We start from the raw sequence: 15,251 nt of genomic DNA, 5'->3' as shown, positions 1-15,251 counted from the left end.
AGTATAAGCGAAATAAAAATTGAAAAATCAGGTATACAATGGTTTTCAAATATGTAAAATAATTCCAACTCGGATCATGCAGAAGGGTCTCTGCTAAATAAAAGCTTTCTCAATCCAATCATAGATATCTGTTGTAAACTCAATCATGAAACGTCATGAGATTAATCATGAATTCCAATTTTAAAAAAAGTTTTTTGTCAATCATGGGTAGAATGATGAATGTTACATGTGTATCCATGTGTTACTTAAACCAGCCTATGACATGTCATAATCCCTGTAAATGCTCACACCTCCATATTCTTCTTCGTGTATGTTGAGAAATCAATATTTTTTTTCTTATTTGAATTATTTATTGTGTAAAATAGGGGGTAGAACCACGTTGGAATATATTCGTGGCTTCAGGGAAGACCTAAGAGAATATTTATTGCGTTTCTCAAAAAGTTTATCGTTATTTCGACGCTAGAGGGGGGGTCATATATTATAAGGAAAACAAGGAATGACGAACCCGAAAAGTCTTGGCTGTCTCCTCTGAAGGATGCTGTAATAATTTACAGCAGACCCGACATTTTTATTTTGTTAAATGATCGCATTGGTAGTGATGGGAGTAGATAACCCTACTTTATTAAAAATAAGTTCTCATAATACTGCTATGAGGTGAATTTCAAACTTTAACGGAGACATTTCCTGTTGTCTGATTAAAAACACATAAAACTTATTTTACACAATGTTTCGAGTGTGTCCAAATCTTTGATCACAAATGTGGGTTTGTCCACTTGAGAAATATTTATATTAATATCTCAACATCGATCAAGAAGAATATTTATTTATTTATTTATTTTTCCAAACATATAACATACACAAGTCATATATATAATATTCCCGATGAGTAATTTATATTTCTCATTTTAGGGTATGGGATTAAGGTTTACAAGACTAGAACACAAATAATAAAGTTACAATTTTAAAAATAAATAATAATCAAAACTTATACATGGCAAAATATAAAAACAATAAACAGGTATAATAAATATGCATAAGAAGCATATTAAAAAGAAATAAAAGAGAAAAACATAAGGTAAGAAGCATATTTAAAACAAATGAGAAAATATAAAAAAAGAGAAAGTATAACAAATGAGAAATTATAAAAAAATATAAGACAAAAACAAAATAAGAAAATATGACTAAACACAACATATATATCTTTCCATAAAGTATTTTTTCAGATCATTTATTTTGGATTCCCGAACGGGTTTTATTTTATATGTGTCAGGCGGCTGGTTAATTGAAGTCTGTGTATTTATACGGCTTATGACCTATCATTGTCTGGTTTATATGATCACTTACATACGTGTAACATTCACCATTCTATCCATGATTGACAACCACACTCTCCAATTTTTTGAACTTTTATTTATGTTTTAATTGACACATTCTTTCACATGCCAGTTTTTGGCACCGCCTATGGTGAAGTTTAGTAAGTTTTTTTACAGAGACCTTTATGAAATAAATGACAAATACTTACGTTTACTTACTAGACGTTAATTATTTTACATACTAGTAGACGCTTCAAACAACATTTTCATTTTTTTATTTTGACCAGTTACTTCAAAAGCATTGTGAAATTATGCTTGTACATTAGAAATGTATGTTTTCTGTCTTCTCTTTTTCCATTTAACCAGACTGTGCCACAGCAATACATGGCTGGCTACGGCTATAATAAAATACTTATTTTTTTAAATTTCGATTATATTAAAAAAAATCATTTATTGCAATTAAATCACGGTTTTTAGGCTATTCTATTTATTTCAAAAATTAGTCACGGATCACCCACTAAATCCTCAATATTTGTGATAATTGAACTAATTATTTCGTTTCGTGAATTCTTCAACAGATGAAGGCTTAGTGCCCTTTCACAGCGTTCTCATCGCGACACCTTACAACACGCCCCAGCTCGCGTGTTACAGCTTGTATACATACATTTTATGGTAAGTCATCCTTTTGATCTCGCTCAGCCCGCCGCAATCCCTTTCAATCTACCAAAAACCAATCCTCCAATAAATACAATTCCGAATCCCCAAATCGTGCGTATGTAATAAGGTGCCACAAGGATTGTCAGTCAGCCTATCGTGACTGTGGGTATTCTATGCCAGGAATCAATCTTTACGGATTACAATAATATCCCTTGTCACAATTTAAGCGGATTTATAAAAAAAGGTTTTGTTGAAAAGCTTTCTTGCTTTGTTTGATCCTTGTTCTCACCTTATTCTTATACGTAGATAAAAAAAAACAGGAATAAACCATTTCTATCTAATATCTTATTGACAAATGACTATTTTATTTCTTTTTTGACATCTCATCAAAGATGAAGAAGAATATAAAGAATAAATGTCCATATTCTTCTTCATCTTTGATGAGATGTCAAAAAATAATGTCCAGATTTGTGAACAAGTATTTGGACACACTGAAAATGTTGTAAATATGTGATTATAATCCAGGATTCGGACCTCGCATACTTATAAAAGAGTTTCTGCTCAATAAATAGCTTCTTTTTATCTCACTAATAGATGTCTCTTGTGAAGTTCTTGTGATTCAAGAACAACGTTTCGAAATTGGTTCATATATATATAGAACTTCCTAGAATTTGAGTAGTGCGGTTGTCAATAATGGGTAGAATTGGTGGATGTTACACGTGTGTAAAGTGATCACTTAAACTAGCCTATGACGGTCGTCCGCCCCGTAAATGCCCAGACTTCCATATTCTTCTTCATCTTTGATGAGATGTCAAAAAATAATATGAATTCATTATAATTTATTCATCAAACACTGGATTATTCACCCAACGGATGAAACACACATATATATCAATATTATAGGTTCGCTACTTTAAGTGTGTTTAAATACTTGTTCATAAATCTCCACTTAGGAGTTATTTTTACATTTCCAAATAAAAGGGTGTCTGCAAAATAAAACCTTTCTTAAGCCAACATAGATGGCTCTTATATGCCTACTATGAGATTAATGGTATCTGTAGGAGTTCCAAAAAATTTAGTAGCGTGGTTGTCAATCATGAGTAGAATGGTGGAATGTTGCACGTCCAAAAATTGATCACTTAACCAACATGACATTCATAAGCCATGTAAACACTTAGACTTCCATATTCTTCTCCATCTATGCTTAACATTCACCTTAAGTATCAAAAATGTAATAAAATATGTGTCTCAACTTGAGATGAAACATGTCTCGTTTTATACGAAAGAAGATGTTACGAAAGTAATTAAGGCTGAACGTATTTACAAATAATGCAAAGCTCAGGTCTGGCCTGCGCGATGATGTACTGGTAGAAGTACATATCTCTCCTTATCTCGGCGTACAATATGGTTTATTTCCACTAGGTTAAAGCGAGTAGTTTGCAGTTGATGGCTTTGCCGACTGCCTCGTTCTATCCGGTACATCCAATACCTTGTTCCCGGAGTACCTGGAAGAAGTGGGTCGAGATAATGAGCGTTTCCCTAAAATTACAACAAGGAAGATAGATTAAAATTATTAGAGCAGCCGGCATACTAATAACGAAACTGTCCAAATACATTTAAAAAAATGCATTCATTTTTTTTTAAATATGATTTTAAAATAAATATTGATAAGTTTAATGAGATGCCTGAATGTATGAAGTCTGAAATAATTTAAAAATAAAATATGTCTTTACTGCGGATTTTTCTTAAAAAATAGAAATGTATTATCGAATCTTTTAATTATTTTATTTTACTTTATTATATTCACGCGTGTATAAGTACTATCTGCCATCTGATATCAATCAGCTGTATAAGGTTTAAACATTGACCAGATTTTTCTCATTAACCGCCCTGCACATACGAACGTACGTGATACGCGCGGTTTTTCTTTACCATTCCGCGCTAAGCCGCATGTCCTACGCTCACGAGAAAAGATATCTGTTCCAAAAATAATTAATGCGTACCGGATACACTGACAATTTTTTGGCAGGTTTTATACCTTACAATATTTTGTGACAACAAACGTTGTGATTTTTTTGCTTGTTTTTAAAAAATATGCCTGAAAATAATCCCGAAGGTAGAATGGTTAATTGAGTCGGAAGTCCCTTTGTGGTAATATGCATCTATTTTTAATTAAAGATTTACTTGAAATTTCACTTTTCCACTATTTCTCAAAATCTATTGTGACGTGTATTTTGATGCATTCTGCAGCATTTTTGTTTAAAAGTGATGCAGAATGATTTTTTTAAAAGAAATTGATGACCATAAATATGATAAGTAAGAATCCCTTTCAGATTATACTCGTATACAGGGGGGGTCGACTCGTAAACGTCAGATTGTTCAAAAAACGACCAGAAATGACGAGACACACTAATACACTAACAAAAACACCAAAACGGGAATGAAAAATATGAGATACCAACAAGTTGTTCAAATATTTCAAATAAATATACACAAACTATAGTTATAGACAATTATCGATAGAAAAATAGAAATCCTTATATGAAGAACTTGATAATATTGAGTATTATGCCAAAGTTAAAGTTAAATTTTGCGTATGAAAGTGTAGTTTTTCTTACTTGACACAACGCTCCCTTGAACTTCTGCAGCACCCCCCAAATGCAAAAAATTTAAAAACGCCTAGCCAGACTTCCAAAACGCCCACAAAGGGGCGCTGGCACCCCCGTTAAGAAACATAACTTCAGGAAGTGGTGGGCACTCCTTCCGCCCTTTTAAAATATTGTATTTTCTAGAATTTTAAATATAATATAGTAATTTGAAAATTCTATCGTTTTTGTTTTTGTTGAAAAGCCTTATATTTATACATAGTTTGAGATAATAATTTCAAAAAAAGTTACCATTACCATTTACCATTGTAAGGCTGAGTTGAGTAACCATTATTAATCGCCTGAACTCTTTTTATAAATGTCGCGTTTTAGCCGTGACCTTTCTATTTTTGTTTACACTGAAATAAATAAATTTAGATAGTGAAATATATTCTTTGTAATATTATTATTATAATTTTGAAAATATGTAATACAACAAATTTCAATATAAATACCATTTAACCTGAAAAATGAATGATAAATATTTCGGCGGCTGGATTTGATATTCAGCCGCGGCGAAGTCACGCCCAGCCGGGAGCTTAGTACTTCTAGCCGTTTACGTCACTTCCGGCCGCTGGCGAATATCACTTCCAGCCATAAAAAATCGAGGTAGTTGGCGGTCTTTATATAAATTAGTTAGTCTGTGCTCGTATATTAAAGTTTACATATCGCTCGCTCCTTTCAACTACGTCATATATCAAAAATCGAAAATTTTCAGCTGTGCATGTTTTCGGAATGCCCAGATAATGTACTTTATCCCAGCAAAAGTGTCATATTTTAAACTTGATATTTACCCGCTACAGGGCAGCAAGTGTTGTTTTAGCATTTTGAAGAAAAGGTATTGTTTAATTTTTTTTTTATTTCAAAAATATTTTTCAAATGGAGCAAAAACATTCAGGTTTTATCTAAAAAGATCTGTTGGACAGTAAAAAGTTCAATAAGTGGCTTGATATTTATTTTTAATACATTTGATTTTATTTTTAAACTTAAAACGATCTCCTGAAAAATCAAGTTTTTTGATATATGACGTTGTCGAAAGGACCGAGCGATATGATACTCTTTTTATAATATTTACGCTTTCAAATCAATATAAATCAATTCGTAATGACATAAACCCAGATAATAGACGCTGCCGTGCAGCTCGCAATATCTGCGTCCACTAGAAATGGGAACAGCACACGGCATAACACCCCTAAAAACCCTATCGGTCTACGTTACTGATCTAACGAGTTTAGGAGTAATACTAAAAAGTTCTCAAGTGCCGCGATTATTCCTTATTCCGTATAAACGGCTTTACCACCGTAAGTCATAAAACTTATTTCGAAGAGATAAGAAAAACTTTGCCTAAACTGAATGGGATAGTTCATAAAAGTGACAAAAACTTTAAAAGTAGGTACTAACTTAAGGCCCAGTATTCGTTAAGTCGCAACTTTATTTTCTCTAAATCCAGGTAAAATTTTACGTATTTATTGATTTGGCGTTTAATTCGTAGAACTCCATTTTAATTTATGTATTAATTTTAAATCAAACACAGATTTTTTGAGTCTACTAAGTTAGTAGACTTTTTGAGTCTACTAAGGTAGTAACTTAGTAGACTCAAAAAATCTGAGTTTGATTTAAAATTAATACATTAAATTTTACGTTATTGATGTTTTTCTTAAAACACCGTTTTAGCATTGAAAAAATAAGTTTTTCTTCTAAATTATTATATAGTTTTATCTAAACGTTTCTGTTAAAAACAAAATTCAAATTTGTGAACAAAGATTTGAACATAAATTTAAGGTATGTTGAGATGGTTTAGGTATGCGTAGTAAAATAAATTTACATGTATGAGACAAAGGTGATTGGTAAAAAAGCCGAGGAAGACCGTGGAAAACTTGGTTTGATCAGGTATGTCAAATCCTTGAAAGCGGTCAGGTCAGGAGTCGAAATATGTCGGATGGTGATAATAAGGAGGAGATATAGAAAAAAAAATATGAGCATTAATGCATTTATGTGGAAGAGGCTATGAATGATTGCAAAGACAGAGTATTTGTGGCGTTCTATTCTCTCTGCCTACCCTTGCGGGGAAGGGACGTGATGTAAACGTAAGCAAGTTATTTTTTAGATTTGGACACACTCAAAATATTTTAATTTTCATTCGTTATGGAATAAAAGAAGTTATCACATTTAGGTATTCCGGATACAGTGATACAAGTAAATATATCTACGTCTGAAGTCTATATCTACGCACGTTTTAAATCGCTTTTGTGATACCGTTACCATTAATTCCACCCCTTGAATGAACGGCCAAATGGGGCATCCCCTATATTGTAGGGAAACGTAATCGAGGAATAAGAGAATCGGAATGTAATCTTATAATAACATCTGGCATGATTAAAGACGTGTCTATTATTACACTAAAATAGACGAGGAAGCAAATTATCTTCATAAATAATATCGCCCTGAAATGAGAACATTCTACTACAAATAATCCGGTCAGTAACACGCAAAGGTGCGTTTTGGTATTGGACGTCCTGAATCCCCACAAAACGAGAAAGCCGAAAGAAATATGTTATTATAGAGTACTAATCGAATAGAAAATTTGGTAAAAAATTCTCTCATTGTTCATTCTTAGTAAGTATACACCGGAAATTATTTTTGTGAGTGGAGAAACCGGGAATGTGTAATAAAAACATGTTCTCACGACAAAAAAATCATGTATGAACATTAAAAACTCGCACATTGATTCGCCGGAATTGCTTGAATGTATACATAGTATTTTAAGGTGCCCAGTCGGATAACCAGGATAACTGACACTTTAGCGCTTCCCACGTGTAGAACAAACTTAAAACACAAAATAATGTGGCTTTATTAATCGTTCATCTGAATTGGTCAACGATGAATATGAGGATTGTGATGTTTTACTCGTCTAAAAAGTGTTTTTTTCGCATTTTAATCCAAATGGTGCATAGGGCTCTGCATTGTGTCGATGCGATGCCCTATACGACATTTGAGTTAGAAGAAGAACGCGACAACCCAGACGTGTCAATATTTCCCTTACAACATTTCAAGTGTGTCCAAATACTTGTTCACAAATCTAGATTATTACATCTCATTAAAGATGAAGAAGAATATGGATGTGAATGTTACACACGTGTAAAGTGATCACTTAAACCAGCCTTTGACGTTCGTCAGCCCCGCAAATGTCCAGTCTTCCATATTCTTCTTCATCTTTGATGAGATGTCAAAAAATATTTCCTTTTATCGTAAATATCATGAAAACGAGCTTTGCATAATTTAGATCAAACTGTAAGGGCGATTGTCCACTACCCGGAATTTGACCGTCCCGCAGTCCGGTTTTGAAAAATGAAAGCGATTACGACAGTTTAGCGTGATGTAATTTACGGGCAACGCGTTCACGCACTGATGAAGAGCACCGACCCGAAAAAAGATGGACAGAACCACAAGCCAATCCAAGCCAATCGTAGTTTTAAAACGGTAACTGACGTGCCGGACGGTAAAATTCCGTGTAGTGGACATACGCCCTAAGCTAAGTTTATAAGTCTGTTTTTAGAACAGGATAATAATCCCTCTAATTCCAGCGATAGAAGGTAAATAATATCAGGATTTTGAACAAATTTAAGCAGAAATTATCTTTCAGTTTCAGGCTTAGGCCGAGGGTAGATTTCAGTGTTCACACTTCGCCATTTCCCGTCGTGACAAGTTTAATATTCCATTCACGTTCTTACTTACATATTTTCATATAACCTTACTACGCATCAAATTCAAAAATGACACCCAACGCTTTTTCGTATTAAAATATAATCAAAATGAATCCCATTGAAAGTATTTTTCTTTTGTAACGGAGAGATTCTGAAAAATATTATTTTATGTGTGTAATTAACATCCGGAATCGTATGAAGTTAATGGAAAAATATAGCTCAATGGTATAAAATTAGATTTTCGTATTATATTCTATCCTTTCTTTGAAAAAAATCAGAAAAAACGTAAGGCTAGGAGTTATGCGTAAAACATATGTAGTCAGGTTGAGAGTCGAAATAATCGGCGGCTATTTATGAGGAGATGCATGAATGTGGAAGAGGGGAAAATGTGTGCAAAGACTTGTTAGTTTTCTTAAGGTTTTTTTTTTCATTTAACGAAAAAAATAGAGCAATAGAGATCAAGATTTTTATCAATTAAATTAAAATATGTCTTGATATTTTAAAGTTTCTAGTTACATATACAGTAAAACAAATATATTGTGATATATCAATATAGATGAAGAATATGGAAGTCTGTGCATTTACAGACCTCACGATCTATCATAGGAAGGTTTAAGTAATCACTTTATACACATGTAACATTCGACGAAGTGTTATCTTGATCGTTACTTACATTAAGGCAAGGTGATAACTCCTGCGCTTTAAGGACCTGTCGAGAGTAATATAAAATAAATATAGAGTGTAAAATCACCAATATTTATTTCAACCCCCTTTCCCCAGGGAATCGAACCCGGGACCTCCATCACGGTAGCTAAACAGGCTAACCATAATTACGACTTAGTCAACACAGTGCCCTATATACTACTACTTGGGTATTTTTACTCGGATAGAGAGTTGAAGATGAATTTCGATATAACACCGATTTCGATCGAATATAATTGGATATCCTAATTTCGATAAAATATCGATTGCGCGATATTTATGGCCACCGATATAGCATAGATTAAACCATGCCTAGCCCTAGCGCCAATATGATTCATAGCGTTATAGTACACAATTCCAATTATGAAACTTGAAAGTTTATCGCATACAATACTTACTTGCGTATACCATAGACTAGGGATGGTGAACCTATGGCACGCGAGGTGATTTTGCATGGCGCGTGAATGAAGAAAAATAAAATAAAAATGAATTTAAAAAAAAAAAATTTTTTGAAATAGTATAAAAAAATAAAATATTTAAAAAGCCATGTGTATTTTCTTGGTCCATCAATATTTTCGCAAACGACAATATGACGATATTCATGCCTAAATAGATGGCATTGTTTAATACTTCCCGTTCGATGCTAGTCCCCGAGATGATTTTTTTTGTGATAAAATCTCACTAATAATAAATTTTTAAGGGTACTATATTTTTTTTTATTTAATCATTTTTTACTGTTTTTTCTTATTTTGCCATTAATACATAATTAATCATTTTTTCGATTTATTAATGGTTTGTTTATATTACAAATCTGAAGTTACACAAATATTTGATCCATTTTTATTTCCATGGCATGTGGCACGCGACATATCATTAAATTGAAAAAAAAAAAATTTTTGGCAATCAGGCTCTAAAAGATTCGCTATCCCTGCCATAGACATTACTCGGTATTACTATGTGAACAACAGCGAACAATTAACATAGTCTGTTCTGGTTCGTGAATTCCATACAGTTCCCGGCTCAACGCATAGTTAGGTACCTTCATTGTTCCTAAGTCACCCCGGACCTTTAACACAATGAACTTTATCGTGTTAGTTCACAAAATACTTTGCTGACTTGAGACTTTGAGTAGATGTTACGTATCACATAAACAGTGATTTTGTTGACATTGTAGAACCCTTGCTGCAGCGTATGTATACAATGAAATTAGTTCGACGGACCAAACAAAACTTAATATATAATGATCACACTACAACAGGGCCGGGAAATTTTGATCACTGGAAGGCCGCTGTCGCTCTGAAAGTAAAGAAATCTACGATGTATACCATAGACGAATTCACTTTGAAATCTCGTTGTATAATGCCTTTTGTATATGCAGTGTGTAATGATCTTGAAACAATGTGTGTTTTTTGTAGAGATTAACAGGGAAAAATTGAACATTGTTTGTATTTTTTGCATTAATTTTTTTTTTAAACTTATTTAAAGAAATATATTTACAGAAACAGTTTTACATAGGTAACGCTAATAAATAATATATTTTCGTTAACTTCGTATTCAGAAACTTAGTCAAATATACTTTTATTACAAGTTACTGTTACAAGTTAAAAATAATAAAAATACTTTTATAGTATTAATCTCAATAAACTTGTGCTGCTCTGAAAAAAAACAAAGACACGAGATTTTAAGTTATTTAGTTTTTCTCTAAACTGACGTCACTTCGCCATGTTAGTTTGTATTACAATTTACTAATTTTACAAAAAAACAACATAGAAGGCAGTATCATACATAGAAAATATAGCGATTCGTAGTAAGTATACGTAACGTTGTATTTGTGAGCATATCAAAGTAATGAATTCATTTATGTATTAATTTTTAAATCAAACACAGATTTTTTGATTCTACTAAGTTGTATTTTATTAACAAAAACACATAAAAAATTCATATTGTGACAATTGTTTCGCCTAGTTATGGCATTTTCAAACGAATGTAACATTCGTTTGAAAATGCCATAACACAACCCCCAAAGCACAAGTCGATTTTTGAAAAGCATCGATTGGTCGCATGCGGCGGGTGTCAAAAATCGAATGTAAATGATCATTTGCAGTCGATCACTCGTTTATACAACATTATAAAAAATACTAAGCTAACTATCCGTCACACCGCTTTTCCGCAGGGGTAGGCACAGAGAATAAAACGTGACACCAATCTGTCATTGCAACGATTTTCGCCTCTTCCTCGTGCGTGCATCTCCTCATACACAACTTTCGATTATTCCGATTCCTTACCTGACTTTTTAAGCATTTGAAATACTTGATCATACTAAGTTTTCGCCTATTATGCGCCTCATAAATTTGTTTTACGATTCTTTCTTCACTCATTAAATGAATTGTGAAAATGAAGCGGCCGTGAAATAATATACACTCCACGACATAACCTGGTGACCAGGGGTATAAAAAAATCTTTTTGTGTCAATCTCCATTTCGAGCTTTTTTACCACCCATAACATAATATCACCAAATTTTGATGCCTGTTTAGTACCAATTTTTATACCTTTTGTCGCTACCAAAAAACTTAAACGTGGAATTTTTATCCCATAACGCTGTACTAAAATAATCAAGAACACAAAATAAAATAAAACAAATTTCAAGTTTCAGGAACTACATAGGTACCTACATAGGTATAATACATTAATAATGTATTATACCTATGTACATAGGTACCTACATAGGTATAATACATTAATAATAGTGTAGTTTTGAGTGTGTAAATGGTGCTATGGTGGTGAAGGGTAGTATTGTTTGCATGCTGTGTTAGTGATTGTCCTGACGAAGAGACGGGTACGTCTCGAAACCGGTAGACGTAAAAATCTCGGTGAGTGGTTATATACTAATTTTATTAACATTTTTGTAAAAAAATAAATAAGTAAAAATGACTAACCACAAAGTAAATGCTTTAAATATTAATAATATTGAGAATTTTATAATGGCGAGTACGGCCTTAAAAGCAAATCATTATAAAAAACTAACAAAAAAATATAGAATCACTTCCCTAAACATATACTTTTATCAAAAATGTATTAAAAATAACATTTTCCCTCAATTCATTGAGTCTAAATTTGTAACATTCTCAAAATCCTCTAATATCCCACAAAAATCCATCCTCAAATTAAAAATAACGTTGTTGAAAGAAGTTATAAAAAATGCCTTCAAAATAAGAAATGATACAAAATTAATTTTAAAAGTGTTGCACATGGAACTAACTCATATCCTACATCCCATTGAATGGGATTCATTCGATGATAAAGTAAGACACTTTACATCCATAGAAGCATACAATAAAAAATGCCAATTAGATAAAAAAATTAACGAGTTGATAAATAAAAAAACACTAAAAATAGATCACCCAAAAATACTAAATACGCATAAATTTCATGATCGCGTAGTGAATCTCTCTTCACACACATTCCTACCCGATGAAACTTCATTATTGTCAAAGGGTTTAAAATTCAACTTACAGTACAATATTAAAAATGTTAAACCCGCGTTAGATAATTTAGCTATGGATGTTGAAACAGCATTATTTAAAGAACAAAAGTCCTATCACTATAAATGTGCGGAAAGTTTAAATAATGAAGTAGGCAATTTAAATAATTTGATTATAAAAGATACTAATTCCACCCAAATATCAAACATTAAGACAACATTAAAAAATAAAGAATTAATTCTAACAAAAGCCGATAAAGGCAATTCGATAGTTATTCTAAATAAAAAAGACTATATTTCAAAGGTAGAAAACTTCTTAAACGATGATATTTTTAAAATCCTTCCAAATAACCCAACAAATAAATTCCAAGATAATATAAAAAATGCGATAAAATCATGTAAAAGCGATCTGTTTCCAAATGATAAAATAAAATCACAGTTAGTTCAATCAAATCCTCAAATTCCCAAATTATATGGCTTAATAAAAATTCATAAGGATAATAATCCCATTAGACCGGTTGTGTCCTCTTGTAATTCCCCAGCTTTTAAATTAGCGTCATTTATAACAAATACATCAAATAATTTAAATATTTTCCAAACTAAGTATACAATTAAAAACTCATTAGAACTAATAGACACACTTAAAAACCTGGTACTCCCCAAAAATGCAAAATTAGTGTCGTTCGATGTCGTCAACTTATTTACCAACGTAAATATAGAACAATCAAAAATAATTATAAAAGATATTCTGAATACTTCAGAATTACCTGAAAACATTTCTAATGATTTAAGTCGTCTTTTCAACATTTGTTTAAACCAAAATTACTTTCAATTTAATAACAAACTTTATAATCAAACCTCAGGCTTAGCAATGGGTTCTCCAATAAGCCCATTAGTTGCGGACATATTTTTAGATAGTATTGAAAATAGTATATTTAAATCTAATAATCAATTAATTAAAAACATATTTTTATGGAAAAGATATGTAGACGATATCTTTTGCATTTGGACAGGAACAGAACGACAACTAACTTCATTTTTAAAATTTATTAACACCTTTAACGATAATATTAAATTTACGCTTGAAATTGAAAAAGACCATAAATTAAATTTCTTAGACTTAACTTTAACAGTACTAAATAACACTATAGACTTTAATATTTTTCGTAAGCCAACTTATACAGATACGGTCATTAATAATAGTTCCAATCATCCAATTTCCCACAAACATTCCGCTTTCCACTCGATGATACATCGCTTAGTGAATGTCCCGTTATCCAAATCTAACTTTGACACCGAGCTTAATACGATCAAACAAATTGCGTTAAATAATGGTTATAATGTAGAATTAATTAATTCTCTTTTAAATAAAAAAATTAAACAAAGAACCTTAAAACAGTTTTTATATCCCAAAATAATTAATGATAATAATAATAATAAATGGAGAAGAATAATGTTTATAAATAATATAACGAATAAAGTAACTAAATATTTACCAAAAAATATAAGACCGGCATTTTATACTAATAATAATATTGGGAAAATCCTTTTAAATAATAAAGATAAAAATAATATCCTAGACAATTCTGGTATATACCAATTAACTTGTGATTCTTGTCCTTCGAAATATATTGGTAGAACGTCGCGTAATTTTAATACCAGAATAAAAGAACACATACGATGTCTAAACAATAATAACTTCTCCGAATTTGCCAATCACCTCATAGAATCAAATCACGTCTTCAAAAAAGACACGGGAGTAAAAATATTAAACACTAATAATAAAGGGTTAAAACTAAATAATATGGAGATTTTTTATATTAGGAAAGCGCTTAAAAATAATATTCCTCTAATTAACAACCAAATAAATTTTACATATAGTCCATTGTTTGATTCGACATCGATTAAACACGATTCGTCAATATCCAATTCGAACCCCCCCCCACTCCTCTCATCCTACAAGTATATAAATAGATTCGATTCCTAGTCTAATTCTAATATACGTTTAACCTCGGCTCGTAACGCATGTCTGTATTGAAAACTATAGTGCATGTTGGTCTTCGGGTCGACCAAAAATCGCATGTGTTAGACATTTTGTGTAGTTTTGAGTGTGTAAATGGTGCTATGGTGGTGAAGGGTAGTATTGTTTGCATGCTGTGTTAGTGATTGTCCTGACGAAGAGACGGGTACGTCTCGAAACCGGTAGACGTAAAAATCTCGGTGAGTGGTTATATACTAATTTTATTAACATTTTTGTAAAAAAATAAATAAGTAAAAATGACTAACCACAAAGTAAATGCTTTAAATATTAATAATATTGAGAATTTCATTAATAATAATTTAAAATTCAGTATTATAAGGCTTCGTCAGTCATAGAAGTTGCGGCTTTATAAAGAAAAGTTTTTCCTTGAATTTTCCTTGTATCTTCCAACTTTACATTTATTTTCCCTCACAGTCCGTATAAAAAATCAGGACTCATCGATCCTCCCAAAGTGAGATTTCCACCGTCTGCCAATCTTAATCAAATTTAATAAAATTGTACACCCTGTACTCAATCTCGCCTCGAATACAATCTATAAAGAGCAATATTTTAGTTATTTTTTTAACTGAACGAAATCAATTTATAGTTTAATAATAAGTTTATCATAATTTTTAATTAAATAATATTATTTAATTAACTTGACATTGGCAAATGCAATATATTCTAATGCAATGCCATTCTATCATCATTTTCGCTTGTAAATTTCC

Source organism: Brachycentrus maculatus, unplaced genomic scaffold, assembly GCF_059751285.1.
Source record: "Brachycentrus maculatus isolate JH-2025_06_01 unplaced genomic scaffold, ASM5975128v1 h1tg000056l, whole genome shotgun sequence".
Taxonomy (NCBI): domain Eukaryota; kingdom Metazoa; phylum Arthropoda; class Insecta; order Trichoptera; family Brachycentridae; genus Brachycentrus; species Brachycentrus maculatus.
The sequence above is the reverse complement of the archived record's forward strand: the minus strand, read 5'-3'. Positions refer to the sequence as shown.